Source organism: Helianthus annuus, chromosome 4 (genome assembly GCF_002127325.2).
Source record: "Helianthus annuus cultivar XRQ/B chromosome 4, HanXRQr2.0-SUNRISE, whole genome shotgun sequence".
Taxonomy (NCBI): Eukaryota; Viridiplantae; Streptophyta; class Magnoliopsida; order Asterales; family Asteraceae; genus Helianthus; species Helianthus annuus.
This window is the reverse complement of record NC_035436.2, coordinates 21,961,121-21,973,627: the sequence shown is the minus strand read 5'-3', so window position 1 is coordinate 21,973,627 and position 12,507 is coordinate 21,961,121. Positions and strand designations below refer to the sequence as shown.

At 41.7% G+C, this 12,507-nt stretch overlaps 1 non-coding gene across 1 annotated transcript; it reads left to right on the top strand.

Moving 5' to 3' along the window:
- The first annotated feature begins 12,016 nt into the window (after positions 1–12,016).
- LOC118491826 lies at positions 12,017–12,122 on the top strand. The gene has a single exon (XR_004892271.1). It is a non-coding gene; the product is annotated as a small nucleolar RNA R71 (small nucleolar RNA).
- Positions 12,123–12,507: the final 385 nt, after the last annotated feature.

The window sequence follows — 12,507 nt, the reverse complement described above, 5'->3', positions numbered from 1 at the left end:
TGATCTACACTCTTAAACGACTACCATGACATGTTTAATTGTACAACTTTAACAGTTAATAGCACAAATAAATGATTCGTTCAAACAAACAAGCGGACAAGTCAATTTTAACCTAAAATTGAAAGAATTGAACGGTGACATACCTTGCCCATGATCGAAACACTAGAAAACAAGCTAAATCAGATGAAATAAGGGCAGTACAATGTATGAAATTTGGCAGACAAAGAGATTCGCTCCAATCGCCTCAGAGCATATGACACAAGAGCGAACCGAGTATAGTGAATAATGACAATAAGAGCGGACCATTTTGATATATATATATGGGGTATAGGTCCGCTTTTATGACACATACCATATGAGCGGACCACAATGAAATTTTGACGAAAAAGCGAACCGATTATGACAAAAAAGCGAACCCGTTACCAACTTTTTCAAAATTTCATTTTTTATTCAATTTTTCATTTTCAGATTCAAGCACAGTGACACCCAACTGACCAAGTCCAAGTTAATGACCTTGGTCAACTGTTTGACCCACCAAGTCCAAATTAATGTCTTTGGATGATCAGATTTATGAAGAATACTGACGTTTCTTTTCAAAAACAGTTCAACTGAATGAACTTTTGAACATTTCAAACTTTCACAAACATTTTAACTTTCAAACAAAACACCAATCACTGTTTCCAAACTCTAGCTTACCCATCCCTCATCAACCACTGACATGATCTGCACATAGGTTTTGATCTTTCAATTCCCAATATCGGTTGTCGAAAAATAAGATGAGAAATGAAAATCTTTTTGGATTTTAACAGGATAAACTGAAACTATGTACAAACAATATTTTTGCGAGTGTGTTAGGGAATCATATCAGCTGCCGACAGAACACAAGTACCGATAAGCTGTTATTACATTTTAAGCATTAAACAGTTCGCGTAGATTGCCGATATACTGATCCACTTAAATTCTCACAAAATTTTCAATCTGTTCGGGATACGTGATTAGTGTTTTAAGAACTTAAACATTTACATGTGTCCCACCTCAGTATATACTTCCGTATCCGGATCCCAGTATTCAGTCTTACAGGTGAGTATACCACAGCTGATATCTGTTAGGGGTAATGTGCGAGGGCCGTGAGAGCTCAGGTCGATACTTCCGTATACGCAGAGAGATGACGGCTTCGACTTTTGGTGGGTCCCCTTTAGAGGATCTTTTATTTTCAACAGCAGCGACTATCAATTTTATTGTTTCATCAGCTTGCTGAGGGCGATGCTTATGTTTCAAAGCTTTTGTAGGAAAGTATTATCCGGGGACTTGGTCAGTACTTCCATACAGCAGAAGTCCCGGGATAATACCCCAGATATCACTGAGCATAAAGACCTAGTATCTCAAAATACGGGACCTTTCAAACAAAATTTCAGGGGTTACCTATATATCCTGGAGGTGTTCCCCACGTAAATGCAAGTGAAATTTATGTTTATATCCCAAACTGATCTACTAATTCTGTAAAAACCTACCGGCACATCTTTAGCGAGACTGCTTAATTGCATTTTTTACAATACAATTCTTTAGCGTACTGTGTCCGTCTAGCTGATGTACTATCATTTCCCCTATTCTACACAACTCTTTTTGAAATTTTCTAATGTTTTTGAATTTTTTATGATTTTATCATGTTTTTGTATTTTTCTGCGAATATCTGACGTGATGTCGTGGGTCACGCAAATTTAATCCCCAAACAACTATAGATAGTGGTAGTAGGGTATCGAACTCAGGGAGTATGTGGAAGATGTGCTGATTGTATAGCTTTGTATTTAAACTAATATTAGACTAACTTGCAGAAATTAAAATTCGAGAGTTTGGTTTGTTGATTTGGAAAACTAAATTAAAAACTAATTCAAATCAAGATTGGTTGTAAAACAAATTAGGGGAGAACAATGATCACCTTAGGTTTCAGATTCTTTAAACAATTGTGTGTAATTCTAACTAGAAAGAGTTACATAGACATAACTCGTGTATAGATGATTGAAGTGATAATAGGGGACAAAGTACTCGGATTATATAAACGCGAGGTTGTTTCCCGATGACCAATTAATCAATAACCAACCCTAACCCTTCCCGTGATATCTTGGTTGCCAACGGCACCAAGAACGTACGATTAAGACTAGAAATTGCAATATTGATTAACAAACTACAAACAATCAAACATACACCATGACATTCAAGCAACGCAAGTTGTCATTCTAGAAATGCAGAAATTAAACACACAAAGGTTCAAGAAACATTCACCTAAGATGATCATCGAAGAGTTTAGCCGGACATGACTCGGTGAATCATCATCAACATCAAACTATTGTTCATACGAATCAAAAGCACAAACCGAATGATTGAAATTGTTCAAAACCAAGCAAGTTCTCCAAAAATCGCCCCCAATGATGTCTAGAACCGTCCAATCATGAAAGATAGTGAAAAGACACTCTAAAACCGATTTAAAAGATGGCAGTTACACTTTGAATCGCAGACTCCACCGTAAATTACGGCTCCACCGTAATTTACGGTGGACATTATTCTTTTACGACGCGAACAACCTGTGTTACGGTGGAGGAGAAAGTGAAAACCAAGTCCACCGTAAATTACGGCAGGACCGTAATTTACGGTGATCAGCTGCCTTGTCTTCTTTGTTGTTTCTTTTGTTCCACGCTCGACCCGTTCTTCACCAAAGCCTCCAAGGCTGCGTTTACTCCATCCTTTAGCTCCTAAACTGCACCTGAAACATAAGCACCGTAGTTATCTAATTCAAGATAATTACACGATTTAGTGGAGGATTATTTGTCTTTTAACATGCTTAAGGGTTGTCCAAAGGACCACCCGTCACATCCCCACACTTAACCGTTGCTTGTCCCAAGCAACTCATCCAAATGATTTCAAAACAAGTGATCAAATCAAACCAAGCAAAACATGCAATCTCTTTACCAACCCCTTTTTTAACACCCAAGCAATGCACCCCTCTCAAATTCTCTCCTCTCGGCTACAAGTGAAAACTAGCAAAGATAAGCTAGACACACACTAGGCAAACGGGTGGTTGCACAATCATAAGCTTGTACCTAAATCGATCATTCTCCTACAATGGGTCAAACATGAATGCAAATCAAAGGGACTTCAAGGTTGTAACGCGGCTAGGTGTATAGGTAGGAAATGGAATATATATGAAGTAGCGAAAATTCGACCCGGTTTTTTTATTACAAACAAAAACAAACTAACAAACAAACGCACTACTATATACAAGACAATTAAGCCCCTTTTTTTCTTTTCATTGCTTTTCTCTCTTTTTTTTTCTGATTTTTTTTTTCAAGCAACGCAACCATAGGATAACGCATTAACCATATCTACTTCCAACTAGCAAAACTACTAATACTATCACTAACACTATCCGACCGGGTCAAATTTGGGTAAATTTTAAGGAAGTAGCCAGGGGAAACAAATGATAAGCTTCACAGGCACAAAATGGGCAACTAAATGTCCAAACCCCCGCCCCTCTCACTACCATGCACATATATATACTTATGAGGTCCAACCCCCCAAGTCCCACACTCGCTCACACCATCGACGAGGCTACCTAGTGCCCTTATCCTTTCTACATTCATGTTTAGCTAAGGATTCAAATCGCATTCAAGCACAAGTTCTAATGCACCCCCACCCGTAGCCACTCTCATCAAAGACAATTATTTATGTACAAGTGTGGCTACAACTCTCACCAAGAACGAAAAAGGTATCAAGGGTTGCCGGTGCATCAACTTGGGGTTAAGTTAGGGCGTTCAAAATCTCACATCATTTCGCTTGGCTCAAAATTTTTCAAAAACCTCAAAATTTCCCCCCATCCCCACACTTGGGATACATTGACCCCAATGTATGGTTTTGGGAGGCTTTGATCACTAAACTCAATCACCATCAACAAAAGCTTGTTTTCTCAAACCCCAAATTTCTTTTTGTATTTTTCTTTTTATATATTTATTTTATGTTTTTCTTTTTTTTTTTTTTTTTTAAACACGACACCACCAACAAACACCAACCCAATAATCAACCACATAATCAAACACCACCCATCCTCTCAACCATAACCAACATAAAATCAACAAATATGTACAAACTATACACAAGAGAGAATACCACCTGATTAATAGTAGCGCGGTCCCGGAGGTCCAAAGATGGATGACATCATATCATTCCACTCTCCAAATCCGAATGCGCCGCTGCTACTCCCCTCTTGTTGTTGTGGTCCCTCCTGTTGCCTTGGGTCAAGCCACTGAGAATGGTGGAGTGGTGGAGTCGGATATGAAATGCTACCATCATAAGGTGGCAATGAGGCATAGTCCACATGTTGTGGATCCTCAACGACCGGCCTTCCGGCATGCCAATCCGCATGCATCCGCCTCATTTGATCATCATGATATCTATTATTAGTATCCACCTCTCGAGAGTATGCGTGGGTACGGTTCCATGACTCATTGCGATCGAAGCTATGTTTTAACGACCGCTCTATGCTTGCACTATTCCTCGTGTTTTGATCATACAACGACCTCTCCGGCCCCGACCATGTATCAAAAATAGATGCCGGCGGACGTTGACTTTCAATCACCTCTTGCATTGAACCACTATAAGCCCACCCCGGCTCATAAGGTTGTTGCGCATAGTCGTAGAACATACCACCGTAACCTCCACCAAAACCCCCTAGACCAACATTCGCACCACCATGCGGCTCGTCCGCATAATCCTCGTCCCCGCTCGGAACCATTTCTACATCACTCTCCGGCTCATCCGGCTCTCCCGGTAACAACTCTCTTGCATTCAACTTTAACGCCCTCCACCTTTGACCTTCAGATTTCAGCTTATGATAACGTTCCGACTGAGTATACGTCCAAACATTCCCCAACCTATCCAATGTAAACGGCTGGTGCCTTTTTGTCAAACCTCGGTCTTCGGATGTTAGCGCTTTCTGTTGTTTCATCAAACCCGTAATTATGCGACAGTACGAGACGATGTCTCTTCCATATTTGTTCCGGCATATCCATAAGTGGTGCATGATAAGGTAGCGTATCGGGAAGCGTGGGGACCCATGCATCAACGAATAAAGAACGGGTATCTCTGGATACCTCACCTATTCTTTGTCTCCCCTTCTTGGAATGACATTGAGAAGGCAGATTGTATGCAGCAATTTAGCTTCGATCTTCAAGTTCTTCCGGTATAGAATACCACTGTATCTACCGGGCAAAAACAATGCTGCCAACATGTCGTTCCATCTCACATGCTTTTCCGGTTTGAGCAATAAGTCATCAAGTGTGGGCACCATGTATTCCCTAGATGGAAGACTGTCATACTTTCCAAGCTTCTTCAGTGTATCATACGACATCTCCACCGGTACCCCATGTACCATCCCGATTAACTTCATTTGTGATGGCTTGTTGAAATTGTGACATTTTAGCGTTGCCATCCACTCTTGTATCTTCGTCATGAACAGATTACTCTTGTCTTTGTCGAAGCATTTAAGCGCCCCTTCCTAACCTAAAGCGCGAAACTTAGCAAACACCCCGAACTGGCCAAATTGGGGCTCATCAACTTCTTTCTCACAAATAAACGCGGCTGCCTTGTTTTTCAACTTGTTCATGCAATCATTGTAAAGTGTTGGCTGCCAAATCTCGGGTTGATCATCCAAAGACCCCGAGTTCCATACCGGCTTTTCACTCGGGTCTAACGCCCCCTCTTCTTCGCCTTCACTTTCGCTTTCACTAACCCTACCCATATATTGCCTCTTTCTTGGTGGTTGCTCCTTTTGTTTGCCCTTGCCTTTTGATGATGATGAACTTGATCCCGCTTGTTCCTTTGTCTTAGCCATTACCTACACACATAAGACAAGCAACAAAAGCAAACACCAAATTAAACCCTCTCTTCAAAATCCTCCCCACACTTGCTTGTTATCATGGTTGTAGATGTTAGTGAACCAAAAGTGTATCAAGAATTTTTCAAAAATTGGGCATGGTGTCTCTATAATGTAGAACATCCCAAATGTTCACTACTTTAACCACATATCCTACATCTACAACCACAAACCATGTTCAATAATCAATTTCATAATCATATCTTAACAACAAGCAAGTGGGCAAGAGCAAATAACCTAAATCACCTTACTTTTCACAATGTATCACCACAATATAACAAAATAAGCGTTCATACCTTGTTTCACGATGGAAGAGTGCTTGTGAAACCAAAAATCCCAAAACCCCCAAATTATCTCAAATTAGGGTTTCGAATTCGGACCCCAAAATTGCATTTTCTCTGAAATCTCTCCTCACAATCACAAAGCTTGTGAAAAATTAGTCAAGTTAGACCAAGATTCCACTTGATTTGGACAAAAATTGAAGGTTTTATGAAAGATGGAAGATTTGGGAAGAAGAAGAACTATGGAGGAATGTGGGTCTTGAGAGAAAGAAGATGGTGATGGAAAAGTGAAAAAGAATGGGTGGATGGGGTTGTTTTCACGTGACCAGGTGTTGTGTTTATTGTATTTTATGTTTTTTTTTTATTTATGTGCGGAACCCCTACCGACGGAGACAAATTTTCTGCGTACCGTAATTTACGGTCTCACCGTAAATTACGGTGAGACCTGAACATCATTTCTTCACCGTAGCACAGGAGACTTTCACCGTAAAGCCCCGAACATTCCACTTTCCACACCGTAAATTTACGGTAATCACTGATCCTCAATCCTTTCACCGTAACTCAGTAGAGTTACACCGTAAAACCCCACAATTTGTAATAGCCACCGTAAATTACGGCTGTACCGTAATTTACGGTGCTCGCTGGGCATCCCTATTTTGACAAAAATTGAGGTTTTATATGACAAATTTTTAGATTTTTTAAGTTTTACGATTTTTTTTTATGTTTTTAATTTTTTCAAAAACTTGTAAAAATTACCCTACCCCCTCAAAAATCCCGTGTTGTCCTCAACACAATGTAAGAGCAATTCGCGACCCGAACATCCCCACACTTGTTTCGAACACGGACTTCGAGGAACTATGGCAATTGTGCAAATATAAAAACAAAACAAAACTACTATGTACACTACCACCAAACCTGGGCCTCTCATGGTTGTTCCTCATCGACCGGGCGTAAGATATAGCCCGCTTTGTCAAGCTCCAAGTTGTTGATGTTATTTCCTTCCAAGTACGGCTTCAAGTGGTGACCGTTCACCGTTTGTTGTTTCAACGTTTGCTCATCTTGGATGTATACGTCACCAAATCGCCCAACTCTTCGAATAACATACGGACCCATCCATTTGCTTTTAAGCTTGCCCGCGAACATCTTCAATCGTGAGTTGTACAACCAAACTTTCTGCCCCACTTCGAACGTTTTCTTGCGCAATTTCGCATCATGCACTTTCTTTAGTTTATCCTTATAAGCCGATGCACATTCGTACGCCTCATCTCGAATCTCTTCTATCTCGCTCAATTGCAACTTCCTCAACTTACCCGCCTCATCGTAATCCGCGTTGACTGTCTTGATCGCCCAATGCGCCCGATGCGCCAACTCCATTGGCAAATGACAACCCTTACCATACACCATCCGGTAAGGTGTTGTGCCAATCGGAGTCTTGTAGGCCGTACGGTACGCCCACAAAGCATCATCCAACTTGCTCGACCAATCCTTTCTATCCATTCTTACCGTCTTCATGAGGATCTCCTTGATTTGACGGTTGGACACTTCGACTTGTCCACTCGTTTGCGGATGGTAAGGTGTGGCTACTCGGTGGTTCACGCTATACCTCTTCAATAATTTTCCGAAGTTGAAGTTCTTGAAATGTGAACCACCATCACTTATAATAACCCGCGGAATTCCAAAGTGAGAGAAGATGTTGGATTGAACAAATTTACAAACAACCGAATGGTCGTTCGTTCGTGTTGCAATAGCCTCAATCCACTTCGAGACATAATCCACCGCCACAAGAATATAAAGGAAGCCATTCGAATTCGGAAACGGACCCATAAAATCTATTCCCCATACATCAAATATCTCTACAACCAAGATTGGTTGTAGTGGCATCTCATCCCTCTTCGATATGCTACCCATCTTTTGGCAGTTTATACAATTCCGGGCGAACTCAATTGCATCTTTAAAAATAGTGGGCCAATAAAACCCACAAGAAAGTACCCGATAGCCTGTTTTATGCCCACTAAAATGACCACCGCAAGCGGACGAATGGGCATGAGTTAAGATTTCCAACACTTCCGTCTCGGGCACACACCTCCGTATAACCTGATCTGGTCCGATCTTGAAGAGATCCGGCTCATCCCAAATGTATTGCCTCACTTGGACCATGAATTGTTGTCGACGCTTTTTGGTCCAATGAGTTGGAATGGCACCCGTGGCTAAATAGTTGACGTAATGAGCGTACCACGGTGCAACGAAAGTGGAAACGGCTAACAACTGCTCATCGGGGAAACTTTCATTAATCTCACTTACATCGTCGGTCCCTTCCACCGGAATCCGAGACAAATGGTCCGCTACTAAATTCTCACTTCCCTTCTTGTCTCGGATTTCTAAATCGAACTCTTGTAATAATAAGACCCGCCGAATCAAACGCGGCTTCGCATCCTTTTTCTCCATCAAGTACCGGACCGCACTATGATCCGAATAAACCACTACCTTGCTTCCCCAAATATACGAGCGAAACTTATCCAAAGCATACACCACCGCTAGTAATTCCTTCTCGGTTGTGGTGTAGTTGAGTTGCGCTTCGGATAAAGTTTTGCTTGCATAGTAAATAACCACCAGTTTCTTGTCAACCCGTTGACCCAAAACTGCACCAATAGTGGTATCGCTTGCATCACACATTATTTCGAACGGCTTTGACCAATCGGGTGGTTGCAATATCGGCGCCTTGACCAAGTGTTCCTTCAAAACAGTGAAAGCTTGCATACACTCGTTAGTAAAATCAAACGCGACATCTTTTAATAACAAATTGCATAAGGGTTTGGTGATAACACTAAAACCCTTAATGAAACGTCGATAAAAACCCGCGTGTCCCAAGAATGACCTTACACCCTTAACATTTTTAGGAGGTGGCAAAGATGATATTACCCGTATCTTTGCCTTATCCACCTCCATCCCCCTTTCCGAAATCACGTGTCCCAACACAATGCCCTCTTGCACCATGAAATGACTTTTCTCCCAACTTAGCACTAAATTTTTCTCAACGCACCTTTTCAAAACCTTTTGCAATTCGTTGAGACAATTATCAAAAGTAGTGCCAAAAATGAAGAAATCATCCATGAATACTTCGAGCGACTCTCCAACCATGTCCGAGAAAATACTCATCATACATCGTTGGAACGTTGCCGGAGCATTACACAAGCCAAATGGCATTCGCCTAAACGCAAATGTGCCATATGGACATGTGAAGGTGGTCTTGTGTTGGTCATCCGGGTGTATGGCAATTTGATTATAACCCGAATACCCATCTAAGAAGCAATAATATTTTTGACCCGACAATTTTTCAATAATTTGGTCAATGAAAGGTAGCGGGAAATGGTCCTTAGAAGTGGCGGCATTCAGTTTTCGGTAGTCAATACACACCCGCCACCCGGTAACCGGTCGGGTGGCAATTTGTTCACCACTTTCATCCTTGACTACTTGAATGCCGGCCTTCTTAGGCACAACTTGGGTGGGACTCACCCAAGCACTATCCGAAATCGGATAGATGATTCCCGCATCCAACCATTTAATTACCTTTTTTTTTACTACCTCCCTTAGGTTCGGGTTCAACCGCCTTTGGGCTTCTCGTGTCGGTTTGGCATCTTCGGTTGTGATAATTTTATGCATGACGATGGATGGACTAATTCCTTTGAGGTCGGCAATCGTCCATCCAATAGCACCCTTGTTCGCTTTTAAAACTTCCATTAATGCTTGCTCTTGTGCCAACTCCAAATTAGAGGCAATAATGACCGGTAAAGTGTCATTATCCCCTAAAAATACATATTTCAAATGGCTAGGCAAGTCCTTGAGCTCCAACTTTGGTGGTTCCTCCAATGATGGTTTTGTACCCGAGTCGATCTCTACTGGTAGACCCTAGAATTGGTGGGTCCATGGTGGTCTACCTTCCTTCATTGCCATAACATCTTGTGCTTCCTCTTCAACCCGTAGTGCATAAGCATGTACCTGTTCAGAAAAGTCACACAGGCAAATATCCAAACCATCCTCCTCATACTCATGCGGGTTGCATCCATCTACTATGTCTGCCATGAAACACTCATCAACACCGTTAGCATTAGAATTGTTAGTAAAAACATTCAAACGCATTTTTCGATTTCCAAACGCCATATCAACTGTACCAAATCTACAATCAATAATAGCATGTGCGGTGCTTAAAAATGGCCGACCCAAAATTATATTTTGTTGTTGTTTAGGGTCCGCCGATGAGTAATCCAAAACTAAGAAGTCCACCGGGTAATAAAACTCATCGATTTTTACAATTACGTTTTGCACCATACCCCGAGGCAACTTATGAGACAAATCGGCCAAAACAACCGTCGTCTCCACCCTTGCTAATGGACCAAAGTCATATTGGTCGTATAAGCCCCCCGGTAAAATACTAACTCCGGCTCCAAGATCTAGCAACGCCTTAGCCATTTGAAAATTACCAACTTGTACATTAATCAATGGCGTACCCGGATCTTGGAGCTTAGGAGGAAGCTCTCCATTCAACACCGCACTTACTTGCCCGGTCAAATCCACCCGCTTAGGCACTTTCTTCTTGTTTTGCCTTTTTTGTGTACATAATTCTTTTAAGAATTTTGCATAAGCGAGGACTTGTTTTATTGCATCGAGGAGTGGGAGATTTATTTTTACTTGTTTGAACATATCCCACATCTCCTCTTTTTGAGGACCTCTCGACACAATAAAATTTTTCTTTCCCGGATCAAGTAGGACATATGGAAATGGAACTTGACTCGGTTCACCCTCAACTTTTTCATTCTTTTCACTTTCACCCAAACCCGGTTTTTTAATAATTGTTTCTTTTGGTTTAACCGGTGAAAGTTCATCATCACTTTCAATTCCCGTGATATCCTCAACCACCCCCTCAACCAATTCGGATGACAAATTGGCTTTAAATTCTTTCCCACTTCTTAAAACACTAACATGATTAATATAAACATTACCTCGTGACGAACCATGTGAAGGGTTTACCTTAGTGTCGCTTGGAAGTGGACCCTTTCCTTTCTTCAATTCCGCCACATCGGTTGCTAATTGACCCATTTGGGTTGTTAGTGATTGGATGCTTTTATCACGAACCTCATCTTTTTGCATTCGCACTTCGTCTAGTTGGTTCCGTTTTTGCATCTCCATTTGCATGCTCTTTAGCATCTCCATCACCTCGTTTCCACCCGAAGACCCCCCTTGCTCTTGACCCGTTTGGTATTGCTTTTGATAACCTTGGTTATTTCCGCCTCGGTATCCACCTTGATTATTGTAAGATGGGCGTGAACCAAAATTACCTTGGCTACCTCAAAAATTTGGGTTCGCTTGATTTGAAGGGTTCCCATATCTAAAGTTTGGATGATTCCTCAATCCGGGGTGGTAGGTATTAGAATTCATGTTGTTGTAGTTCCTACCACCTCCTCCTTGACCTTGACCTTGAACCGCATGGACCTCCTCGTATTGCCCTTCCAACATCCCTTGGCAATTTTCAGCCGCATGACCTATTTCATTACACAAAGCACAAACATTATATATTTGGTTAGTGGTTTGAACATTACCATCATCTATGGCGTGCACTTGCGGTCGGTTAGTGGTCGGTCGGGCTCTTCTTGAGGCTTGAGCTTTCCTCTTTGATGTAGTTGCCATGCTTTCCAAGAACTCCCAATCTTCATTCTCATAGTTTGTTCCAAAAGTCCCACCGGTAATGGACATCAAATCGCGAGCATCTTCGGCACTCAACCCCTCGTGAAAAGCATTCATTAACTCCCACAATTCGATTCCATGGTGAGGGCAATTCTTTATCATCATATTGAATCGTTCAAACGCTTCATGGAACATCTCACCATGTTGTTGTTGGAAGCTCCTCAACCCCTTTCTAGCATCATTGGTCTTTTGGGCGGTATAGAACTCGTCTAAGAAAGTTTGTTGCATTTCCCCCCAAGTGTAAATAGATGCCGAAGGCAAAGTGTAGAACCACTTCTTTGCCTTATCCTCCAAAGAAAACTGAAATAAGACCAACTTGACTTCATCGGCCGAAAAACCTTGACTCCCAAAAGTGTTGCAAATTGAGTCATAGGCCTCTAAATGGAAATACGGCTCCTCCATTGCTAACCCTTTGTACTTCGGTAAACTTTGCAACGAGTTTGTTCTTACTTCAAAAGTTCTCCCTTGGTTGTTGTGAGGGATAACCACCGGTGAAGGGTTTGGAGTAATGATTGGCCTGAAATGTGCCTCTATCCCCCTTGCTTGTTCCCTAAGATGCCTTCT